This window comes from Ranitomeya imitator, chromosome 4, assembly GCF_032444005.1.
Source record: "Ranitomeya imitator isolate aRanImi1 chromosome 4, aRanImi1.pri, whole genome shotgun sequence".
NCBI classification, from domain to species: Eukaryota; Metazoa; Chordata; class Amphibia; order Anura; family Dendrobatidae; genus Ranitomeya; species Ranitomeya imitator.
The window spans coordinates 221,136,036-221,161,072 of record NC_091285.1 but is presented as its reverse complement, the minus strand read 5'-3'; positions in this window follow the sequence as shown (position 1 = coordinate 221,161,072).

The window sequence follows — 25,037 nt, the reverse complement described above, 5'->3', positions numbered from 1 at the left end:
TAACATAACAAAAATGTCAATACAATGGTATTGTCAGTGCCAGGCATTGAAGGATGTCAGCGCATAGACTAAACATTGGTGGAGCTGTGAGAGATAATTTTGCAAGTGGTAGAGCACTGTTTGAGCTGGGGGGGGGGACTGTCTTGTGGCCGGCGGTACAGGCCCAGGGCCCCTCATATTACAACGGTGTGTCTGACGTTGGGTGCGCACCACCACCGCCAGAGACACTTTATTGTACTATGAGGGACCCAGTGGCAGTGCCGTCGACCAAAAGCGGGCACACCCACCTCTTCAGACAAACAGCACTCTCACGGGTGCTGGCGCCAAGTGGCGATACCACGGCCCCGTGTGGGGAGTTTGGCCATTTAGTGAGGTGTAAACATGTCGTATGCTGGACAATCAGGTGCAGAAAATTACGAGATTGGAAAAGTCATTCAGAATAGTCCACAGGCAAGACCTTTTCATAGGAAAGCTAGGTGTCAGCCGGGCAAGGTGGGGCAAAAGATTTCGAAATCCAGTTGTGGTTCATTTTAATGAAGGTTAGATGATCTACATTTTGGGTAGCCAGACGAGTCCTTTTTTCTGTTAGTATTGAACCTGCAGCACTGAATACTCTTTCTGATAGGACACTAGCTGCTGGGCAAGCAAGCTCCTGCAATGCATATTCTGCCAATTCTGGCCAGGTGTCTAATTTGGATGCCCAGTAATCAAATGGGAATGACGGTTGAGGGAGAACGTCGATAAGGGATGAAAAATAGTTTGTAACCATACTGGACAAATGTTGTCTCCTGTCACTTTGAATTGATGCTGCAGTACCTGTCCTGTCTGCGGTCATAGCAAAATCACTCCACAACCTGGTCAGAAAACCCCTCTGGCCAACGCCACTTCTGATTTCTGCCCCTCTAACACCTCTGGTCTGCTGGCCCCTGCAGCTCGTGTGAGAACGATCACGGGCGCTGTGTGCAGGGAATGCCAGAAGCAAACGGTCAACAAGAGTTGATTGTTTGGTTGCTAATATTATTTCCAAGTTGTCATGTGGCATTATATTTTGCAATTTGCCTTTATAGCGAGGATCAAGGAGGCAGGCCAACCAGTAATCGTCATCATTCATCATTTTAGTAATGCGTGTGTCCCTTTTGAGGATACGTAAGGCATAATGCGCCATGTGGGCCAAAGTTCCAGTTCTCAAATCTGCGGTTGTGCTTGGTTGAGGGGCAGTTTCAGGCAAAGCCACGTCACTTGTGTCCCTCTAAAAACCAGAACCCGGCCTTGCCGCGCCAACAATTTCCAGTGGCCCCGGAAAAGCTTCCTCATTAAAAATATAATCATCCCCATCATCCTCCTCGTCCTCCTCCTCCTCTTCGCCCGCTACCTCGTCCTGTACACTGCCCTGGCCAGACAATGGCTGACTGTTATCAAGGCTTTCCTCTTCCTCAGCTGCAGACGCCTGATCCTTTATGTGCGTCAAACTTTGCATCAGCAGACGCATTAGGGGGATGCTCATGCTTATTATGGCATTGTCTGCACTAACCAGCCGTGTGCATTCCTCAAAACACTGAAGGACTTGACACATGTCTTGAATCTTCGACCACTGCACACCTGACAACTACATGTTTGCCATCCTACTGCCTGCCCGTGTATGTGTATCCTCCCACAAAAACATAACAGCCCGCCTCTGTTCGCACAGTCTCTGAAGCATGTGCAGTGTTGAGTTCCACCTTGTTGCAACGTCTATGATTAGGCGATGCTGGGGAAGGTTCAAAGAACGCTGATAGGTCTGCATACGGCTGGAGTGTACGGGCGAACGGCGGATATGTGAGCAAAGTCCACGCACTTTGAGGAGCAGGTCGGATAACCCCGGATAACTTTTCAGGAAGCACTGCACCACCAGGCTTAAGGTGTGAGCCAGGCAAGGAATGTGTTTCAGTTGGGAAAGGGAGATGGCAGCCATGAAATTCCTTCCGTTATCACTCACTACCTTGCCTGCCTCAAGATCTACAGTGCCCAGCCACGACTGCGTTTCTTTCTGCAAGAACTCGGACAGAATTTCCGCGGTGTGTCTGTTGTCGCCCAAACACTTCATAGCCAATACAGCCTGCTGACGTTTGCCAGTAGCTGCCCCATAATGGGAGACCTGGTGTGCAACAGTGGCAGCTGCAGATGGAGTGGTTGTGCGACTGCGGTCTGTGGACGAGCTCTCGCTTCTGCAGGAGGACGAGGAGGAGGAGGAGGGGGTGCGAACGGCTACAGCCAACTGTTTCCTAGACCGTGGGCTAGGCAAAACTGTCCCAAACTTGCTGTCCCCTGTGGACCCTGCATCCACAACATTCACCCAGTGTGCCGTGATGGATATGTAACGTCCCTGGCCATGCCTACTGGTCCATGCATCTGTTGTCAGGTGCACCTTTGTGCTCACAGATTGCCTGAGTGCATGGACGATGCGCTCTTTAACATGCTGGTGGAGGGCTGGGATGGCTTTTCTGGAAAAAAAGTGTCGACTGGGTAGCTCGTAGCGTGGTACAGCGTAGTCCATCAGGGCTTTGAAAGCTTCGCTTTCAACTAACCGGTAGGGCATCATCTCTAACGAGATTAGTCTAGCTATGTGGGCGTTCAAACCCTGTGTACGCGGATGCGAGGCTAAGTACTTCCTTTTTCTAACCATAGTCTCATGTAGGGTGAGCTGGACTGGAGAGCTGGAGATCGTGGAACTAGCGGGGGTGCCGGTGGACATGGCAGACTGAGAGACGGTGGGAGATGGTATTGTTGCCGCCAGTGCCCTAGATGCAGTGTTTCCTACTACGAAACTGGTGATTCCCTGACCCTGACTGCTTTGGCCTGGCAAAGAAACCTGCACAGATACTGCAGGTGGTGCGGAAAATGGTGGCCCTACACTGCCGGAAGGGATGTTGCGTTGATGACTAGCTTCATTGGCCGAGGGTGCTACAACCTTAAGGGACGTTTGGTAGTTAGTCCAAGCTTGCAAATGCATGGTGGTTAAATGTCTATGCATGCAACTTGTATTGAGACTTTTCAGATTCTGCCCTCTGCTTAAGGTAGTTGAACATTTTTGACAGATGACTTTGCGCTGATCAATTGGATGTTGTTTAAAAAATGCCAGACTGCACTCTTTCTAGCATCGGATACCTTTTCAGGCATTGCAGACTGAGCTTTAACCGGATGGCCACGCTGTCCTCCAACAGGTTTTGGCTTTGCCACGCGTTTTGGGCAAGATACGGGCCCGGCAGATGGAACCTGTTGCGATGTTGATGCCTGCTGCGGCCCCTCCTCCTCCGCTTCAGAACTGCTGCCGCCTGCACCCTGTTCCCCCAATGGCTGCCAATCGGGGTCAAGAACTGGGTCATCTATTACCTCTTCTTGTAGCTCGTGTGCAACTTTGTCTGTGTCACCGTGTCGGTCGGTGGTATAGCGTTCGTGATGGGGCAACATAGTCTCATCAGGATCTGATTCTTGATCATTACCCTGCGAGGGCAATGTTGTGGTCTGAGTCAAAGGACCACAGTCTGGCTGTGGCTGTGCATCAGTGCACTCCATGTCAGATTCAACTTGTAATGGGCATGGACTGTTAACTGCTTCACTTTCTAAGCCAGGGATGGTATGTGTAAAGAGCTCCATGGAGTAACCTGTTGTGTCGCCTGCTGCATTCTTCTCTGTTGTTGTTTTTGCTGAAGAGGACAAGGAAGCGACTTGTCCCTGACCGTGAACGTCCACTAACGACGCGCTGCTTTTACATTTACCAGTTTCACGAGAGGAGGCAAAAGAGCTAGAGGCTGAGTCAGCAAGATAAGCCAAAACTTGCTCTTGCTGCTCCGGCTTTAAAAGCGGTTTTCCTACTCCCAGAAAAGGGAGCGTTCGAGGCCTTGTGTAGCCAGACGACGAACCTGGCTCCACAACTCCAGACTTAGGTGCAATATTTTTTTTCCCACAACCACCTGATGCTCCACCACTACCACTACCCTCATTACCAGCTGACAATGAACGCCCCCGGCCACGACCTCTTCCACCAGACTTCCTCGTTGTTTTAAAAACGTAACCAAACTAACGGTATTTGTTGCTGTCACACAACTTACACGGTGAGCTATAACTTCAGTATGATTTAGCTACCCCTTTACAGGTGGGTGAGACCACAACGAAAATCAATGTTACAAACTCTGTTTTTGGTGGCACCAAATGAGAGAGATGCCACACACGCAGGACTGTCACTGAAGCACAAATGTTAATATTAATCTCCCACTGTTTTTTTTTTTTTTTTTTTTTTTCAGGGAGACTTTAGAAACAAAATAAAATAAAATGATTTTTATCAGGAAGAATTTAGAAACCAAATAACATAAAATGATTTTTCCAATGACAATTTAGAAACCAAATTAAAAAAAAAAAAAAAGGCTTTCAATGCCCCACTGTATGAGAGATGCCACACACAGGAGTCAGGAGTGGCACACAAGCCCAGAGGCCAATATTTTTCTCCCAATGATTGATGTAGTGATTTTTTCAGGTAGATTTTGGAACCCAAATCAAGCAAAAAAAATAATAGGCTTTCTATGGCCCACAATTGGAGAGAGAGAGAGAGATGGCACACCCAGGAGTCAAGACTGGCACACAAGCAGAAAGGGCAATATTAATCTCCCACTGATTTGTTTTTGTTTTTTTTTTCAGGGAGACTTTAGAAAAAAAAAATAATAAAAAAAAATGATTTTTTCAGGAAGAATTTAGAAACCAAATAAAATAAAATGATTTTTTTCAGGGAGAATTTAGAAAACAAATAAAACAAAAAATAGGCTTTCTATGGCCCACTGAGTGAGATGACGCACACAGGAGTCAGGAGTGGCACACAAGCCCAAAGGCCAATATTGTTCTCCCAATGATTGATGTAGTGATTTTTTCAGGTAGATTTTGGAACCCAAATCAAGCTAAAAAAATAATAGGCTTTCTATGGCCCACAATTGGAGAGAGAGAGAGAGATGGCACACCCAGGAGTCAAGACTGGCACACAAGCAGAAAGGGCAATATTAACCCCTTTACCCCCAAGGGTGGTTTGCACGTTAATGACCGGGCTAATTTTTACAATTCTGACCACTGTCCCTTTATGAGGTTATAACTCTGGAACGCTTCAATGGATCCTGGTGATTCTGACATTGTTTTCTCGTGACATATTGTACTTCATGACAATGGTAAAAATTCTTTGATAGTACCTGCGTTTATTTGTGAAAAATACGGAAATTTGACGAAAATTATGAAAATTTCGCAATTTTCCAACTTTGAATTTTTATGCAATTAAATCACAGAGATATGTCACACAAAATACTTAATAAGTAACATTTCCCACATGTCTACTTTACATCAGCACAATTTTGGAACCAAAATTTTTTTTTGTTAGGGAGTTATAAGGGTTAAAAGTTGACCAGCAATTTCTCATTTCTACAACACCATTTTATTTTCGGGACCACATCTCATTTGAAGTCATTTTGAGGGGTCTATATGATAGAAAATACCCAAGTGTGACACCATTCTAAAAACTACACCCCTCAAGGTGCTCAAAACCATATACAAGAAGTTTATTAACCCTTCTAGTGCTTCACAGGATTTTTTTGAATGTTTAAATAAAAATGAACATTTAACTTTTTTTCACAAAAAATTTAATTCAGCTCCAATTTGTTTTATTTTACCAAGGGTATCAGGAGAAAATGGACCCCAAACATTGTTGTACAATTTGTCCTGAGTATGCCAATACCCCACATGTGGGGATAAACCACTGTTTGGGCGCATGGCAGAGCTCGGAAGCGAAGGAGTGCCATTTGACTTTTCAATGCAAAATTGACTGGAATTGAGATGGGACGCCATGTTTCGTTTGGAGAGCCCCTGATGTGGCTAAACATTGAAACCCCCCACAAGTGACACCATTTTGGAAAGTAGACCCCCTAAGGAACTTATCTAGAGGTGTGGTGAGCACTTTGACCCACCAAGTGCTTCACAGAAGTTTATAATGTAGAACCGTAAAAATAAAAAATCATATTTTTTCACAAAAATTATCTTTTTGCCCCCAATTTTTTATTTTCCCAAGGGTAAGAGAAGAAATTGGACCCCAAAAGTTGTTGAACAATTTGTCCTGAATACGCTGATAGCCCATATGTGGGGGTAAACCACTGTTTGGGCAGATGGGAGAGCTCGGAAGGGAAGGAGCGCCGTTTGACTTTTCAAAGCAAAATTGACAGGAATTGAGATAGAACGCCATGTTGCGTTTGAAGAGCCACTGATGTGCCTAAACATTGAAACCCCCCACAAATGACACCATTTTGGAAAGTAGGTGTGGTGAGCACTTTGACCCACCAAGTGCTTCACAGAAGTTTATAATGCAGAGCCGTAAAAATAAAACAAAATTTTTTTCCCACAAAAATTATTTTTTTAGCCCCCAGTTTTGTATTTTCCTGAGGGTAACAGGAGAAATTGGACCCCAAAATTTGTTGCCCAATTTGTCCTGAGTGCGATGATACACCATATGTGGGGGGAACCACTGTTTGGGCACATGGGAGGGCTCAGAAGGGAAGGAGTGCCATTTGAATGCAGACTTAGATGGAATGGTCTGCAGGTGTCACATTGCGTTTGCAGAGCCCCTAATGTACCTAAACAGTAGAAACCCCCCACAAGTGACACCATTTTGGAAAGTAGACCCCCTTAGGAACTTATCTAGATGTGTGCTGAGCGCTTTGACCCACCAAGGGCTTCACAGAAGTTTATAATGGAGAGCCGTAAAAATAAAACAAAATTTTTTTCCCACAAAAATTATTTTTTAGCCCCCAGTTTTGTATTTTCCCGAGGGTAACAAGAGAAATTAGACCCCACAATTTGTTGTCCAATTTGTCCTGAGTGCGCTGATACCCCATATGTGTGGGAGAATCACTGTTTGGGCGCATGGGAGGGCTCGGAAGGGAAGGAGCTCCATTTGGAATGAGGACTTAGATGGAATGGTCTGCAGGTGTCACATTGCGTTTGCAGAGCCCCTAATGTACCTAAACAGTAGAAACCTCCCACAAGTGACACCATTTTGGAAACTAGACCCCCTAAGGAACTCATCTAGATGTGTTGTGATAGCTTTGAACCCCCAAGTGTTTCACTACAGTTTGTAACGCAGAGCCGTGAAAATTAAAAAAAAAAATCTTTCCCCCCAAAATTATTTTTTAGCCCCCAGTTTTGTATTTTCCCGAGGGTAAGAGGAGAAATTCGACCCCAAAAGTTGTTGTCCTATTTGTCCTGAGTACGCTGATACCCCATATGTTGGGGTAAACCCCTGTTTGGGCACACGGGAGAGCTCGGAAGGGAAGAAGCACTGTTTTACTTTTTCAACGCAGAATTGGCTGGAATTGAGATCGGACGCCATGTCGCGTTTGGAGAGCCCCTGATGTGCCTAAACAGTGGAAACCCCACAATTATAACTGAAACCCTAATCCAAACACATCCCTAACCCTAATCCCAACAGTAACCCTAACCACACCTCTAACCCAGACACACCCCTAACCCTAATCCCAACCCTATTCCCAACCGTAAATGTAATCTAAACCCTAACTGTAACTTTAGCCCCAACCAAAACTGTAGCCCTAGCCCTAACCCTAGCCCTAACCCTAATCCTAACCCTAGCCCTAGCCCTAACCCTAGCCCTAACCCTAGCCCTAACCCTAGCCCAAACCCTAACCCTAGGCCTAACCCTAGCCCTAGCCCTAACCCTAACCCTAACCCTAGCCCTAGCCCTAACCCTAGCCCTAAATTAATACATTTTTTTAATTTTTCCCTAACTAACGGGGTGATGAAGGGGGGTTTGATTTACTTTTATAGCGGGTTTTTTAGCGGATTTTTATGATTGGCAGCAGTCACACACTGAAAGACGCTTTTTATTGCAAAAAATATTTTTTGCATTACCACATTTTGAGAGCTATAATTTTTCTATATTTTGGTCCACAGAGTCATGTGAGGTCTTGTTTTTTGCGGGACGAGTTGACGTTTTTATTGGTAACATTTTCGGGCACGTGACATTTTTTGATCGCTTTTTATTCCGATTTTTGTGAGGCAGAATGACCAAAAACCAGCTATTCATGAATTTCTTTTGGGGGAGGCGTTTATACCGTTCCGCGTTTGGTAAAATTGATAAAGCAGTTTTATTCTTCGGGTCAGTACGATTACAGCGACACCTCATTTATATCATTTTTTATGTTTTGTCGCTTTTATACGATAAAAACTATTTTATAGAAAAAATAATTATTTTGGCATCGCTTTATTCTCAGGACTATAACTTTTTTACTTTTTTGCTGATGATGCTGTATCGCAGCTCGTTTTTTGCGGGACAAGATGACGTTTTCAGTGGTACCATGGTTATTTATATCTGTCTTTTTGATCGCGTGTTATTCCACTTTTTGTTCGGCGGTATGATAATAAAGCGTTGTTTTTGCCTCGTTTTTTTTTTTTTTTCTTACGGTGTTTACTGAAGGGGTAAACTAGTGGGCCAGTTTTATAGGTCGGGCCGTTACGGACGCGGCGATACTAAATATGTGTACTTTTATTGTTTTGTTTTTTTTATTTAGATAAAGAAATGTATTTATGGGAATAATATTTTTTTTTTTTTCATTATTTTGGAATATTTTTTTTTATTTTTTTTTACACATTTGAAATTTTTTTTTTTTACTTTTTTACTTTGTCCCGGGGGGGACATCACAGATCAGTGATCTGACAGTTTGCACAGCACTGTGTCAGATCACTGATCTGACATGCAGCGCTGCAGCTTTCACAGTGCCTGCTCTGAGCAGGCTCTGTGAAGCCACCTCCCTCCCTGCAGGACCCGGATCCGCGGCCATCTTGGATCCAGGGCTCGAGCAGGGAGGGAGGGAGGTAAGACCCTCGCAGCAACGCGATCACATCGCGTTGCTGCGGGGGGCTCAGGGAAGCCCGCAGGGAGCCCCCTCCCTGCGCGGTGCTTCCCTGCACCGCCGGCACATCGCGATCATCTTTGATCGTGGTGTGCCAGGTGTTAATGTGCCGGGGGTGGTCCGTGACCGCTCCTGGCACATAGTGCCGGATGTCAGCTGCGATAGGCAGCTGACACCCGGCCGCGATCGGCGGCGCTCCCCCCGTGAGCGCCGCCGATCGCGCTGGACGTACTATCCCGTCCATGGTCATAGGGGCCCACCCCACATGGACGGGATAGTACGTCCGATGTCAGAAAGGGGTTAATCTCCCACTGATTTGATTTTTTTTTTTTTCAGGGAGACTTTAGAAAAAAAAAAGAATAAAAAAAAATGATTTTTTCAGGAAGAATTTAGAAACCAAATAAAATAAAATGATTTTTTCAGGGAGAATTTAGAAAACAAATAAAACAAAAAATAGGCTTTCTATGGCCCACTGACTGAGAGATGGCACACACAGGAGTCAGGAGTTGCACACAAGCCCAGAGGCCAATATTAATCTCCCACTTTTTTTTTTTTTCAGGGAAAATTTATAAACCCAATAAAAAAAATAATAAATAGGCTTTCTATGGCCCACTATCTGAGAGAGAGAGATGGCACGCTTAAAACTGGCACACAAGCCCAAAGGCCAATATTAATCTCCCTTTTTTTTTCAGGGAGAATTTATAAAACCAAAAAAAAATAAATAAATAGGCTTTCTATGGCCCACTATTTGTGAGAGAGATGGCACGCTTAGGACTGGCACACAAGCCCAAAGGCCAATATTAATCTCCCACTGATTGATTTATTGTTTTTTTCAGGTAGAATTTAGAACCCAAATAAAGCAAAAAAAAAAATAGGCTTTCTATGGCCCACTGAGTGAGTGATGATGCACACAGGAGTCAGGAGTGGCACACAAGCCCTGAGGCCAATATTTTTCTCCCACTGATTGATGTAGTGATTTTTTCAGGTAGATTTTGGAACCCAAATCAAGCAAAAAAATAAATAGGCTTTCTATGGCCCACTGACTGAGAGATGGCACAGACAGGGATGGCACTCTAGCAGAAATGCCAATCTTAATCTCCCACAAAAAAAAAAAAAAAAGGAACTGTCCTTCAATTACTATCTCCCTGCAGTAATCTCAGCCAGGTATGGCAGGCAGCAATAAGGAGTGGACTGATGCACAAATTAAATAAAAAGTGTGGACAAACAAACAAGATAGCTGTGCAGAAAGGAAGGAACAAGAGGATTTGTGCTTTGAAAAAAGCAGTTGGTTTGCAAAGCGGCGTACACACAGCAATGCAGCTATCAGGGAGCCTTCTAGGGCAGCCCAATGAGCTACAGCGCTGAGGAAAAAAAAAAATGTAGCTTCCACTGTCCCTGCACACCGAAGGTGGTGTTAGACAGTGCAAATCGCTACAGCACAAGCGGTTTGGTGGTTAATGGACCCTGCCTAACGCTATCCCTGCTTCTGACAAAGCGGCAGCAACCTCTCCCTAAGCTCAGATCAGCAGCAGTAACATGGCGGTCGGCGGGAACGCCCCTTTATAGCCCCTGTGACGCCGCAGACAGCAAGCCAATCACTGCAATGTCCTTCTCTAAGATGGTGGGGACCAGGACCTATGTCATCACGCTGCCCACACTCTGCGTTTACCTTCATTGGCTGAGAAATGGCGCTTTTCGCGTCATTGAAACGCGACTTTGGCGCGAAAGTCGCGTACCGCATGGCCGACCCCGCACAGGGGTCGGATCGGGTTTCATGAAACCCGACTTTGCCAAAAGTCGGCGACTTTTGAAAATGAACGACCCGTTTCGCTCAACCCTATCTCACAGTACTAACCGTAAGATCTTGAAAAATTTTTCCAAATCACTTTTTTAGGGCTATAGAGGGAGCCAATTACATACAGTTGAAACCAGACGTTTACATTCCCTATATAAAAAGACACATATGCATGTCTTTCTCAGTATCTGACATGAAATCAGAATAAACCTTTCCAGTTTTAGGTCATTTAGGATTACCATAATTATTAATAATCGCCAAATGCTTGAATGATGAGAAAGAGAGAGAGAATGTTTTATGGCATTTTTATTACTTACTGCAAAGTCGAAAGTTTACATACATTTCATTAGTATTTAGTGCCATTGCCCTTAAACTGAATGACTTAAGTTTAGTGATGAGCGAGTATACTCGTTACTTGAGAATTCCCAAGCACGCTCGGGTGTCCTCCGAGTATTTTTAAGTGCTCGGAGATTTAGTTTTCATCGCCGCAGCTGAATGATTTACATATGTTAGCCCGCTAGATTACATTTGGGGATTCCCTAGCAACAAGGCAACCCCCGCATGTACTTATGCTGGCTAGTAGCTGTAAATCATTCAGCTGCGGTGATGAAAACTAAATCTCCAAGCACTTAAAAATACTCGGAGGACACCCGAGCGTGCTCAGGAAATCTTCAGTAATGAGTATATTCGCTCATCACTACTTAAGTTAAACATTTGGGATATGCTTCCACAAGCTTCTCACAATAATTGGTCGGAATTTGGGCCCATTTCTCCTGACAAAACTGGTGTAATCGATCCAGGTTTGTAGGTCGCCTTGCTCGCAACGGCCTTTTTAGATTTGCCCATACATTTTCAATTGGATTGAGATCAGGGCTTTGTGATGGCCACTCCAAAACTTTTACTTTGTTATCCTTAAGCCACTTTGTTACCAATTTGGCTGTATGCTTCAGGTCATTGTCCATTTGGAAGACCCATTTCCGTCCAAGCTTCAATTTCCTGACTGATTTCTTGAGATGTTGCTTCAGTATTGCCACATAATCTTCTTTTCTCATGATGCCATCTATTTTGTGAAGTGCACCATTCCCTCCTGTAGCAAAACAACCCCACAACATTATGCTGCCAACCATGTGTTTCTCAGGATGGTGTTTTCAGGCTTCCAAGCTTCTCACTTTTCCTTCAATTGTATCGATGGTAATTTTACCCAAAAAGTAAAATTATATTTTCATCAGACAGGACATGTCTCCAAAAATTAAGATACTTGTGCCTGTGTGCATTTGCAAATATTAATATGGCTTTTTTATGTTTCTTTTGGAGTAATGGCTTCTTCCTGGCAGAGTAGCCTTTTAGCTCATGTTGATATAGTACTCGTTACACTGTGGCTATTGACACATCTTCACAAGGTCTTTTGATTTAGCCCTTGGGTTGATCTGCACATGTTGGACCAAAGCATGTTCGTCTCTGGGACACAGAACCCATCTCCTTCCTGAGCGGTATGATGACTGGACATTCCCATCTTGTTTGTACGTGCGTATAATTGTTTATACATATGAACACCTTCACATATTTTGAAATTGTACCCAAGGATGAGACAGACTTGTGCAAGTCCACAATTCTCTTTCAGATATCTTGTCTGATTTCTCTGACTTTCTCATGATGCTGCACAAAGAAGAAGTGTGTTTCTGGTATACATTAAAATACATCCACAGGTGTGTGTCTAATTAACTCAGTTGTTGCCAGAAAACCGATCAGAAGCTTCAAAACACATGACGTCTTCACATGAGCAGTCCAGAGTTGTTTAAAGGCATAGAAATCTAAGTGTTTGTAAACTTTTGACTTTGCAGTAAGTAATAAAAATGCCTTAAAGCATTCTCTCTCTCTCATAATTCTGGAATTTGGCAAATATTAATAATTATGATAATCCAAATTGAACAAAATGGGAATTTCATGTCAGATATTGAGAAAAACCATGCATATGTGTATTTTTATATAGCGTATGCAAACTTCTGGTTTCAACACATTTCTATGATTTTTGAGCAATTGAAGGACAAAAAAATCGTGATCCTTAAAGGAACAAGTAAAACATGTAAATAGTTCTTGTAAAAATATGAACCAATTTTAAACAGAGATGTACAATTTCAAGAAGCAAGTATCTTGGAAAAATATGTAAAGCTCAAACTTTGGAGCAGTTAAAAGATTTTATTAGAAAAAATAGTGAATCAATCAACTGACAAAATTAATCAAAACTCTTTATTGATGAATGCTGTAAGGTAAGCATTATTAGTGTTTTTTTTTTTAAAGGAAATTTGTCATTATACTCATGCTGCTCGAACCACATACATGCCGATTTATAGCGTGGCTGCACGGTGGTAACAAAGGTATGCTTACTCTAAATCATTACAAAATTTCATAAAAATATATATAAATCAAAAAGCTGGCAGTAGACTTGTCCAATGTGACCACGCCTGAGTTCTCACAGCTCCAATCCAGTTGATTGACAGTTTTCACTGATGTAGGTACATAGGGATGCACCTGTCAATAAACTAGAGTAGGATGGGGAGAAACTGGGGCCTCAGTAGTCACGTTTCTCTTAATAATCACCATCTGTTATTTCAAACTGTTTTCTATGAAACATCACATTTCAGAGAAAAAAAACAGTGGTAAAAAAATGTTTTTGACACACTGCTGATTTTGCAAGTTTTTCCACCTACAAAAAATGGAGAGGTCCGTAATTTTTATCGTAGGTACACTTCTACTGTGAGAGACAGAATGAAAAAATAAAAACTATAAAATCATATTGTATAATTTTTAAATACCGTATATCGAGGGCACTGCTAGACCTAATATTAACCAACAGGCCAGACCGCATATCAAATATAATTGTTGGGGGTCACTTGGGGAATAGTGATCACAAAATAATAAGTTTTCATGTATCCTTTAATAAGATGTGTAGTAGAGGGGTTACAAGGACACTAATCTTCAGGAGGGCAAATTTCCAACGGATGAGAGATGATCTCTGCAATTAACTGGGACAATATCCTGAGACCTAAAAATACACAAAGAAAATGGGAGACGTTTATTAGCATCCTGGATAGGACCTGTGCACAGTATATACCGTATGGGAATAAACATACTAGAAATAAGAGGAAACCAATATGGCTAAATAGAGCTATAAGGGGTGCAATAAGTGACAAAAAGAAAGCATTTAGAGAATTAAAGGAAGTAGGTAGTGAGGAGGCATTAAATAAATACAAAAAATTAAATAAAATATATAAAAAGCAAATCAAGGCAGCTAAGATTGAGACAGAGAAACTCATTTGCAGAGAGAGTAAAAATAATCCCAAAATATTCTTTAACTACGTAAATAGTAAGAAACTAAAAAATGATAGTGTTGGCCCCCTTAAAAATAGTCTGGGTGAAATGGTGGATGAGGATGAGGAAAAATCCAATATGCTAAATGACTTTTTTTCATCAGTATTTACACAAGAAAATTCAATGGCAGACAATATGATCAGTGATAACAAAAATTCCCCATTAAGTGTCACTTGCTTAACCCAGCAGGAAGTATGGCGGCATCTAAAAATCACTAAAATTGACAAATCTCCTGGGCCAGATGGGATACACCCTCGAGTACTGCAGGAATTAAGTACAGTCATTGATAGACCATTATTTTTAATCTTTAAAGAGTCCATAATAACAGGGTCTGTACCACAGGACTGGCGTATAGCAAATGTGGTGCCAATATTCAAAAAGGGGACAAAAACTGAACTCGGTAATTATAGGCCAGTAAGCTTAACCTCTACTGTGGGTAAAATCCTTGAGGGCATTCAAAGGGATGCTATACTGGAGTATCTGAAGCGGAATAACGTCATGACCCAATACCAACATGGGTTTACTAGAGACTGTTCCTGTCAGACTAATAGAGTAAACAAGAGATTCCAGAAAGGGCGGCACCAGGTGGATTGGTTGCTTAAACCACTGTTGCAGAAAATACCGTCTTTTGTTAAAGATTCCGGAGACTTCTTATTAACTTTTCAAACAATTGACTGGCAGCCAAACTTGGCCCTAGCCTCGATAGACATTGTCAATTTGTACACAAGAATACCGCAAGCTAAGGGCATAGAGGCAATACATAAAATTCTGCTGAACACGGATAAAGATCTGGACTTTACCTCTTTTATTTTAGAGAGTTTGGAATTTGTATTGTCGCACAATGCTTTTAAATTCATTCATAAGTGGTACTTACAATGTACAGGCACCGCGATGGGTACTCCTGTCGCATGCGTCTTTGCTTACTTGTTTCTCGCAGCCGTCGAAGAGAAATACATCACGTCGGTTACAAATCCTTACTTGAAACACATGCAAATGTATTTAAGATTCACGGATGATATTTTTATCATCTGGGACGGATCGAAAAAAGATTTTGACAGTTTTGTCACTCATTTAAATGACACCAATGAGGACAATATGTGTTTTACCTCGTGTTTTGGTGAAACTAAACTTAATTTTCTTGACGTGAAGATAGACATAATCGACGGTAAATTTAACACAAAAGTATATGAAAAACCGACAGCAACAAATAATTTGTTACATTTTAACAGCGCCCACCCATTTCGCACAAGAAAAAGCATTCCCTTTAGTCAAATTGTGCGATTTAGAAAAATAAATAATAATAATAATAATGAGACTTTACAGTTCCATCACGTCAGGTAAAGGTTGTTTGCGATTTATTAAGCATATGCAAGAAAAGCATAATGCAAATCCCAATGTACAATGCTTTGCTGGTTTAGAGTTAGTTAAATCTCCACCCCAAGGTGGAAACCTGAATAAATTACTCCTTCAACATGAAGCAAGGTGGATACTAAAAACGAATGCCCAAGGTCCTATTGGTCTTAACGACAAACTTGATATGGCTATATTTTTATAAGTTCGCAATGTTACAGTCTATTTTGATATTAAGAGGTACTTATTTCGATTGCAAAATGCGATTTTTATTGTTATTTGCATGAATTCACATTATTTCACTAACCTGTCTTACGCCTTATAAAGGAAATGAAGTTCTTAATTATGCACCTGGACCCATAGAAGCGCATTTGCGCGAAACGGCCATTGTCCTATCCTCACTCCCCGCACCCCCTCGTTTACCTGCCGCCTCTCCACTAATGTTCATTACTGCATGAAGATGAATAAAGGACATTGACTTCAGCGTACTTCGGGTGAGTTCCACGTCTTTACTTTAGCATCAATTGTGATTCTATTTTCCTGTCAGACTAATCTGATCAATTTCTATGAAGTAGTAAGTTCCGGAATGGACCAGTGGAACCCAGTGGACGTAGTGTATATGGACTTTTCAAAAGCTTTTGATACAGTGCCACACAAAAGGTTGATACATAAAATGAGAATAATGGGGATAAGGGAAAATATGTGTAAGTGGGTTAAGAGCTAGCTCAGGGATAGGAAACAAAGGGTGGTTATTAATGGAGCACACTCGGACTGGGTCGCGGTTAGCAGTGGGGTACCACAGGGGTCAGTATTAGGCCCTCTTCTTTTTAACATATTTATTAATGATCTTGTAGAGGGCATACAGAGTGGAATATCAATATTTGCAGATGACACTAAACTCTGCAAGGTAATTAATACAGAGGAGGACAATTTTATATTACAGGATGATTTATGTAAACTAGAAGATTGGGCTGATAAATGACAAATGAGCTTTAATGGGAATAAATGTAAGGTCATGCACTTGGGTAGAAGTAATAAGTAGAGTTGAGCGACCTTGACCTTTTTAGAGTCGAGCCGGGTTTCGCGAAACCCGACTATCTCAAAAGTCGGGTCGAGTGAAATCGGCCGATTATGGCGAAAAGTCGGGATCGACCGAAACACGAAACCCAATGCAAGTCAATGGGGCAGCATAGTCGGCAGTGAGTGGGGGCCAGGAAAACACCTAGAGTGCCCATTTTAATGTCAAAACCATCCATTCTTCTTAATGAAGCTTGTCAAGCGTAATTTACCTTATAATAATTGGAAGGCATTTGAAATTGGGGGTCATTTGGCTAAAGTTGTGTGGGGTAGGGCTGGTTCAAGTAATTAGTGGGCCCAGGAAATCTGGACCACGTCACGGCAGTGGAGCAGGGAGAGGTAAGTATTTCAACTTTGCAAGTGCTGTGATCCTGAGCAAGCAGGGGGGGCCCACTTGTTGGCATTGGCACTGGCACAGGGCCCCTCAAAGTACAGCGGTGTGTTTGCACGGCGGGGGCGCCTCCCACCGGCAGCAACACTTTTGCGTACTATGAGAGGCCCTGTGCCAGTGACGTCGCCAACTAGTATTCCTCCCCCCACCTGATGAAGGAACCTGCACTTTCATCTGCACCTTCCTCTTTGTCCCCGTGTAAGGTGGTATGGTATGTGGGAAGAGCAACCTGACTTTCAGCAGGGTCACAATGTTGTGTAGCATGCACGGGGAATGTTGCGTTATGGGTCAATGTACCAGCAGACTCATCTATCACTGGCTGGGCAATGGGCACGATGAAGTGGAAACACAGATATAGGTCCAAAGAATAAAGTGGGCTAAATGCAGTTCAAAATTGGTAACACAGGAATAACCAGGGGGCATTGCAGTGGAGGACAACTGGAATGAGAGGCTGACACAGAGAGTAGGGCCAAATCAGTAAGTAGTCGAAATGCAGTTCAAAATTGGCAACCGTAGTAAACAGGCAGCACAGCTTTGTTCAGTGGAGGAGAACAGCAAGGAGTGGCAGACACCGATAGTAGGCCCAAACCCAACTAGTAGGCCAAATGCAGTCTAACATTAACAACTACTTAACGAGAGCCTGAAAATGGAATTTCAGGACAGGAAACCAGGAGAACAGCAAGGAGTGGCAGACACCGATAGTAGGCCCCAAACCAACTAGTACGCCAAATGCAGTTGTTCCATTTAACCACAATTTAATGAGAGCCTGAAGATAGAAGCTCAGGAAAGGCAACCTGGGGAACACCTTGGAGTGTAACACACCATCTCTCTCCACCCCATACCCATTTTGTAGGCCTAATGCAGTGTACTTTTCTACAACTACTAAACGAGAGTCGGAAGACCGAAGCAATGGCAAGGAAACCTGGGGAACACCTTGGAGTGTAACACACCATCTCTCTCCACCCCATACCCAATTTGTAGGCCTAATGCAGTGTAGTTTCCAAGAACTACTAAACGAGAGCCGGAAGATCGAAGCTCAGGAAAGGCAACCTGGGGAACACCTTGGAGTGTAACACACCCTCTCTCTACACCCCATACCCAATTTGAAGGCCTAATGCAGTGTAGTTTCCAAGAACTACTAAACGAGAGCCGGAAGATCGAAGCTCAGGAAAGGCAACCTGGGGAACACCTTGGAGTGTAACACACCCTCTCTCTACACCCCATACCCAATTTGAAGGCCTAATGCAGCGTAGTTTCCAACAACTACTAAACGAGAGCCGGAAGATCGAAGCTCAGGAAAGGCAACCTGGGGAACACCTTGGAGTGTAACAAACCCTCTCTCTACACCCCATACCCAATTTGAAGGCCTAATGCAGCGTAGTTTCCAACAACTACTAAACGAGAGCCGGAAGATCGAAGCTCAGGAAAGGCAACCTGGGGAACACCTTGGAGTGTAACAAACCCTCTCTCTACACCCCATACCCAATTTGTAGGCCTAATGCAGCGTAGTTTCCGACAACTACTAAACGAGAGCATGAAGATCGAAGCTCAGGAAAGGCAACCTGGGGAACACCTTGGAGTGTAACACACCCTCTCTCTACACCCCATACCCAATTTGAAGGCCTAATGCAGTGTAGTTTCCAAGAACTACTAAACGAGAGCCGGAAGATCGAAGCTCAGGAAAGGCAACCTGGGGAACACCTTGGAGTGTAACACACCCTCTCTCTACACCCCATACCCAATTTGAAGGCCTAATGCAGTGTAGTTTCCAAGAACTACTAAACGAGAGCCGGAAGATCGAAGCTCAGGAAAGACAACCTGGGGAACACCTTGAAGTGTAACACAACGTCTCTCTACACCACGGAAGGGCTGATTCTTAGGAAGGAAGGCTGTTGGAAATAAGCATTGCGCGTCCGAGGGTGATTATATTCTTATTAGGTATATACTCACCCTCGGACGCGCCCTGCTTCTTTATTTGGAATGAATGTTTATTTGCAATGTGGTGTTGACTTTCTCTATTATTTTGGTAATTAATGATTTTATTATTTTCATTGTTTTGCATCTTCTCGGCAATAATATAAAGAAGACACGACAGGACAACACTCGGTGGATGCCATATCTGTGTTTTCAATTTAAAAAACCTTTCAGTTAAATACTTGCAGGATAAAGTAATTGTAGCTGGTGGCCATTTTTAGTACTGTACCAGATTTTAGTTGTGTGTTTGTTTTTAATGTTAAAATGTCTGCATTTGATATCTCACCAGTATTTTCTTTTTTATAAGCAAAATACTTGTTTTTTTATTTTATGATGTTGGTTCAAGGGGTACACGGGCAGCAGTAGACAGGTCAGTGGAGGCCTAGTGGAAGGAGGGACCGCAGACAGGCTTCGAAGCCCTAACATAATAAATTGGGCTGCCTGTAGGCAGTTTAAAATTGGTTCCAGGGGAACACGGGCAGCAGTAGACAGGTCAGTGGAGGCCTAGTGGAAGGAGGGACCGCAGACAGGCTTCGAAGCCCTAACATAATAAATTGGGCTGCCTGTAGGCAATTTAAAATTGGTTCCAGGGGAACACGGGCAGCAGTAGACAGGTAAGTGGAGGCCTAGTGGAAGGAGGGACCGCAGACAGGCTTCGAAGGCCTAACATAATAAAATGGGCTGGCTGTAGGCAATTTAAAATTGGTTCCAGGGGAACACGGGCAGCAGTAGACAAGGTCAGTGGAGGCCTAGTGGAAGGAGGGACCGCAGACAGGCTTCGAAGGCCTAACATAATAAAATGGGCTGGCTGTAGGCAATTTAAAATTGGTTCCAGGGGAACACGGGCAGCAGTAGACAGGTAAGTGGAGGCCTAGTGGAAGGAGGGACCGCAGACAGGCTTCGAAGGCCTAACATAATAAATTGGGCTGCCTGTAGGCAATTTAAAATTGGTTCCAGGGGAACACGGGCAGCAGTAGACAGGTAAGTGGAGGCCTAGTGGAAGGAGGGACCGCAGACAGGCTTCGAAGGCCTAACGTAATAAAATGGGCTGGCTGTAGGCAATTTACAATTGGTTCCATGGGAACACGGGCAGCAGTAGACAGGTCAGTGGAGGCCTAGTGGAAGGAGTGACGGCAGACAGGCATCAAAGGCCTAACATCATAACATTGGGCTGTTGGCAATTTAAAATTGGTTCCAGGGGTACACGGGCAACAGTGGTCTGGTCAGTGGAAGTCTAGTGGAAGGAGTGACGGCAGACAGGCATCAAAGGCCTAACATAATAACATTTGGCTGTTGGCAATTTAAAATTGGTTCCAGGGGTACACGGGCAACAATGGTCTGGTCAGTGGAAGTCTAGTGAAAGGAGTGACGGCAGACAGGCAAAGAAGGCCTAACATAACAAAATTGGGCTGGCTGTAGGCAAGTTTAAATTGGTTCCAGGGGAACACGGCCAGCAGTGGCCTGGTCAGTGTAGTAGTTGTAGAAAGAACGGACCGCAGACAGGCTTCGAAGGCCTAACATAACAAAAATGTCAAAACAATGGTATTGTCAGTGCCAGGCATTGAAGGATGTCAGCGCATAGACTAATCATTGGTGAGGCTGTGAGAGATAATTTTGCTAGTGGTAGAGCACTGTTTGAGCTGGGGGGGGAACTGTCTTGTGGCCGGCGGTACAGGCCCAGGGCCCCTCATATTACAATGGTGTGTCTGACGTTGGGTGCGCACCACCACCGCCAGAGACACTTTATTGTACTATGAGGGACCCAGTGGCAGTGCCGTCGACCAAAAGCGGGCACACCCACCTCTTCAGACAAACAGCACTCTCACGGGTGCTGGCGCAAAGTGGCGATACCACGGCCCCGTGTGGGGAGTTTGGCCATTTTGTTAGGAGTAAACATGTCGTATGCTGGACAATCAGGTGCAGAAAATTACGAGATTGGAAAAGTCATTCAGAAGAGTCCACAGGCAAGACCTTTTCATAGGAAAGTTAGGTGTCAGCCGGGCAAGGTGGGGCAAAAGATTTCGAAATCCAGTTGTGGTTCATTTTAATGAAGGTTAGATCATCTACATTTTGGGTAGCCAGACGAGTCCTTTTTTCAGTTAGTATTGAACCTGCAGCACTGAATACTCTTTCTGATAGGACACTAGCTGCCGGGCAAGCAAGCTCCTGCAATGCATATTCTGCCAATTCTGGCCAGGTGTCTAATTTGGATGCCCAGTAATCAAATGGGAATGACGGTTGAGGGAGAATGTTGATAAGGGATGAAAAATAGTTTGTAACCATACTGGACAAATGTTGTCTCCTGTCACTTTGAATTGATGCTGCAGTACCTGTCCTGTCTGCGGTCATAGCAAAATCACTCCACAACCTGGTCAGAAAACCCCTCTGGCCAACGCCACTTCTGATTTCTGCCCCTCTAACACCTCTGGTCTGCTGGTCCCTGGAGCTCGTGTGAGAACGATCACGGGCGCTGTGTGCAGGGAATGCCAGAAGCAAACGGTCAACAAGAGTTGATTGTTTTGTTGCTAATATTAGTTCCAAGTTCTCATGTGGCATAATATTTTGCAATTTGCCTTTATAGCGAGGATCAAGGAGGCAGGCCAACCAGTAATCGTCATCGTTCATCATTTTTGTAATGCGTGTGTCCCTTTTGAGGATACGCAAGGCATAATCCGCCATGTGGGCCAAAGTTCCAGTTGTCAAATCTGCGGTTGTGCTTGGTTGAGGGGCAGTTGCAGGCAAATCTACGTCACTTGTGTCCCTCAAAAAACCAGAACCCGCCCTTGCCACGCCACTAATTTCCAATGACCCCGGGAAAGCTTCCTCATTAAAAATATACTCATCCCCATCATCCTCCTCATCCTCCACCTCCTCTTCGCCCGCTACCTCGTCCTGTACACTGCCCTGACCAGACAATGGCTGACTGTCATCAAGGCTTTCCTCTTCCTCTGGTGCAGACGCCTGATCCTTTATGTGCGTCAAACTTTGCATCAGCAGACACATTAGGGGGATGCTCATGCTTATTATGGCGTTGTCTGCACTAACCAGCCGTGTGCATTCCTCAAAACACTGAAGGACTTGACACATGTCTTGAATCTTCGACCGCTGCACACCTGACAACTCCATGTCTGCCATCCTACTGCCTGCCCGTGTATGTGTATCCTCCCACAAAAACATAACTGCCCGCCTCTGTTCGCACAGTCTCTGAAGCATGTGCAGTGTTGAGTTCCACCTTGTAACAACGTCTATGATTAGGCGATGCTGGGGAAGGTTCAAAGAACGCTGATAGGTCTGCATACGGCTGGAGTGTACAGGCGAACGGCGGATATGTGCGCAAAGTCCACGCACTTTGAGGAGCAGGTCGGATAACCCCGGATAACTTTTCAGGAAGCACTGCACCACCAGGTTTAAGGTGTGAGCCAGGCAAGGAATGTGTTTCAGTTGGGAAAGGGAGATGGCAGCCATGAAATTCCTTCCGTTATCACTCACTACCTTGCCTGCCTCAAGATCTACAGTGCCCAGCCACGACTGCGTTTCTTGCTGCAAGAACTCGGACAGAACTTCCGCGGTGTGTCTGTTGTCGCCCAAACACTTCATAGCCAATACAGCCTGCTGACATTTGCCAGTAGCTGCCCCATAATGGGAGACCTGGTGTGCAACAGTGGCAGCTGCGGATGGAGTGGTTGTGCGACTGCGGTCTGTGGACGAGCTCTCGCTTCTGCAGGAGGACGAGGAGGAGGAGGAGGGGGTGCGAACGGCTACAGCCAACTGTTTCCTAGACCGTGGGCTAGGCAGAACTGTCCCAAACTTGCTGTCCCCTGTGGACCCTGAATCCACCACATTTACCCAGTGTGCCGTGATGGACACGTAACGTCCCTGGCCATGCCTACTGGTCCATGCATCTGTTGTCAGGTGCACCTTTGTGCTCACAGATTGCCTGAGTGCATGGACGATGCGCTCTTTAACATGCTGGTGGAGGGCTGGGATGGCTTTTCTGGAAAAAAAGTGTCGACTGGGTAGCTCGTATCGTGGTACAGCGTAGTCCATCAGGTCTTTGAAAGCTTCGCTTTCAACTAACCGGTAGGGCATCATCTCTAACGAGATTAGTCTAGCTATGTGGGCGTTCAAACCCTGTGTACGCGGATGTGAGGCTAAGTACTTCCTTTTTCTAACCATAGTCTCATGTAGGGTGAGCTGGACTGGAGAGCTGGAGATCGTGGAACTAGCGAGGGTGCCGGTGGACATGGCAGACTGAGAGACGGTGGGAGATGGTATTGTTGCCGCCGGTGCCCTAGATGCAGTGTTTCCTACTACGAAACTGGAGATTCCCTGACCCCGACTGCTTTGGCCTGGCAAAGAAACCTGCACAGATACTGCAGGTGGTGCAGAAAATGGTGGCCCTACACTGCCGGAAGGGATGTTGCGTTGATGACTAGCTTCATTGGCCGAGGGTGCTACAACCTTAAGGGACGTTTGGTAGTTAGTCCAAGCTTGCAAATGCATGGTGGTTAAATGTCTATGCATGCAACTTGTATTGAGACTTTTCAGATTCTGCCCTCTGCTTAAGGTAGTTGAACATTTTTGACAGATTACTTTGTGCTGATCAATTGGATGTTGTTTAAAAAAATGCCAGACTGCACTCTTTCTAGCATCGGATACCTTTTCAGGCATTGCAGACTGAGCTTTAACCGGATGGCCACGCTGTCCTCCAACAGGTTTTGACTTTGCCACGCGTTTTGGCCAAGATACGGGCCCGGCAGATGGAACCTGTTGCGATGTTGATGCCTGCTGCGGCCCCTCCTCCTCCGCTTCAGAACTGCTGCCGCCTGCACCCTGTTCCCCCAATGGCTGCCAATCGGGGTCAAGAACTGGGTCATCTATTACCTCTTCTTGTAGCTCGTGTGCAACTTCGTCTGTGTCACCATGTCGGTCGGTGGTATAGCGTTCGTGATGGGGCAACATAGTCTCATCAGGGTCTGATTCTTGATCAGCACCCTGCGAGGGCAATGTTGTGGTCTGAGTCAAAGGACCAGCATAGTAGTCTGGCTGTGGCTGTGCATCAGTGCACTCCATGTCAGATTCAACTTGTAATGGGCATGGACTGTTAACTGCTTCACTTTCTAAGCCAGGGACGGTATGTGTAAAGAGCTCCATGGAGTAACCCGTTGTGTCGCCTGCTGCATTCTTCTCTGTTGTTGTTTTTGCTGAAGAGGACAAGGAAGCGACTTGTCCCTGACCGTGAACATCCACTAACGACGCGCTGCTTTTACTTTTACCAGTTTCACGAGAGGAGGCAAAAGAGCTAGAGGCTGAGTCAGCAAGATAAGCCAAAACTTGCTCTTGATGCTCCGGCTTTAAAAGCGGTTTTCCTACTCCCAGAAAAGGGAGGGTTCGAGGCCTTGTGTAGCCAGACGACGAACCTGGCTCCACAGCTCCAGACTTAGGTGCAATATTTTTTTTCCCACGACCACCTGATGCTCCACCACTACCACTACCCTCATTACCAGCTGACAATGAACGCCCCCGGCCACGACCTCTTCCACCAGACTTCCTCATTGTTTTAAAAACATTACCAAACGAACGGTATTTGTTGCTGTCACACAACTTACACGGTGAGCTATAACTTCAGTATGATTTAGCTACCCCTTTACAGGTGGGTGAGACCACAACGAAAATCAGCCACAATGTTACACACTCTGTTGTTGTTGGCAACAAATGAGATGGCACACACGCAGGACTGTCACTGAAGCGCAAATGTAAATATTTATCTCCCACTGATTTGTGTTTGTTTTTTTTAAAAGGGAGACTTCAGAAAAAAAAAAATTAAAAAAAAATTATTTTTTACAGAAGAATTTATAAAACAAATAAAATGAAATGATTGTTTCAGGGAGAATTTAGGAAAAAAAAAAAGGCTTTGTAGGGCCCACTGAGTGAGAGAGGACGCACACAAGAGTCAGGAGTGGCACACAAGCCCAGAGGCCAAAATTAATCTCCCACCGATTGATTTAGTTATTTTTTTTGGTAGATTTTGGAACCCAAATCAAGCAAAAAAATTAATAGGCTTTCTATGGCCCACAATTGGGGAGAGAGAGAGAGATGACACACCCAGGAGTCAAGACTGGCACACAAGCAGAAGGGGCAATATGAATCTCCC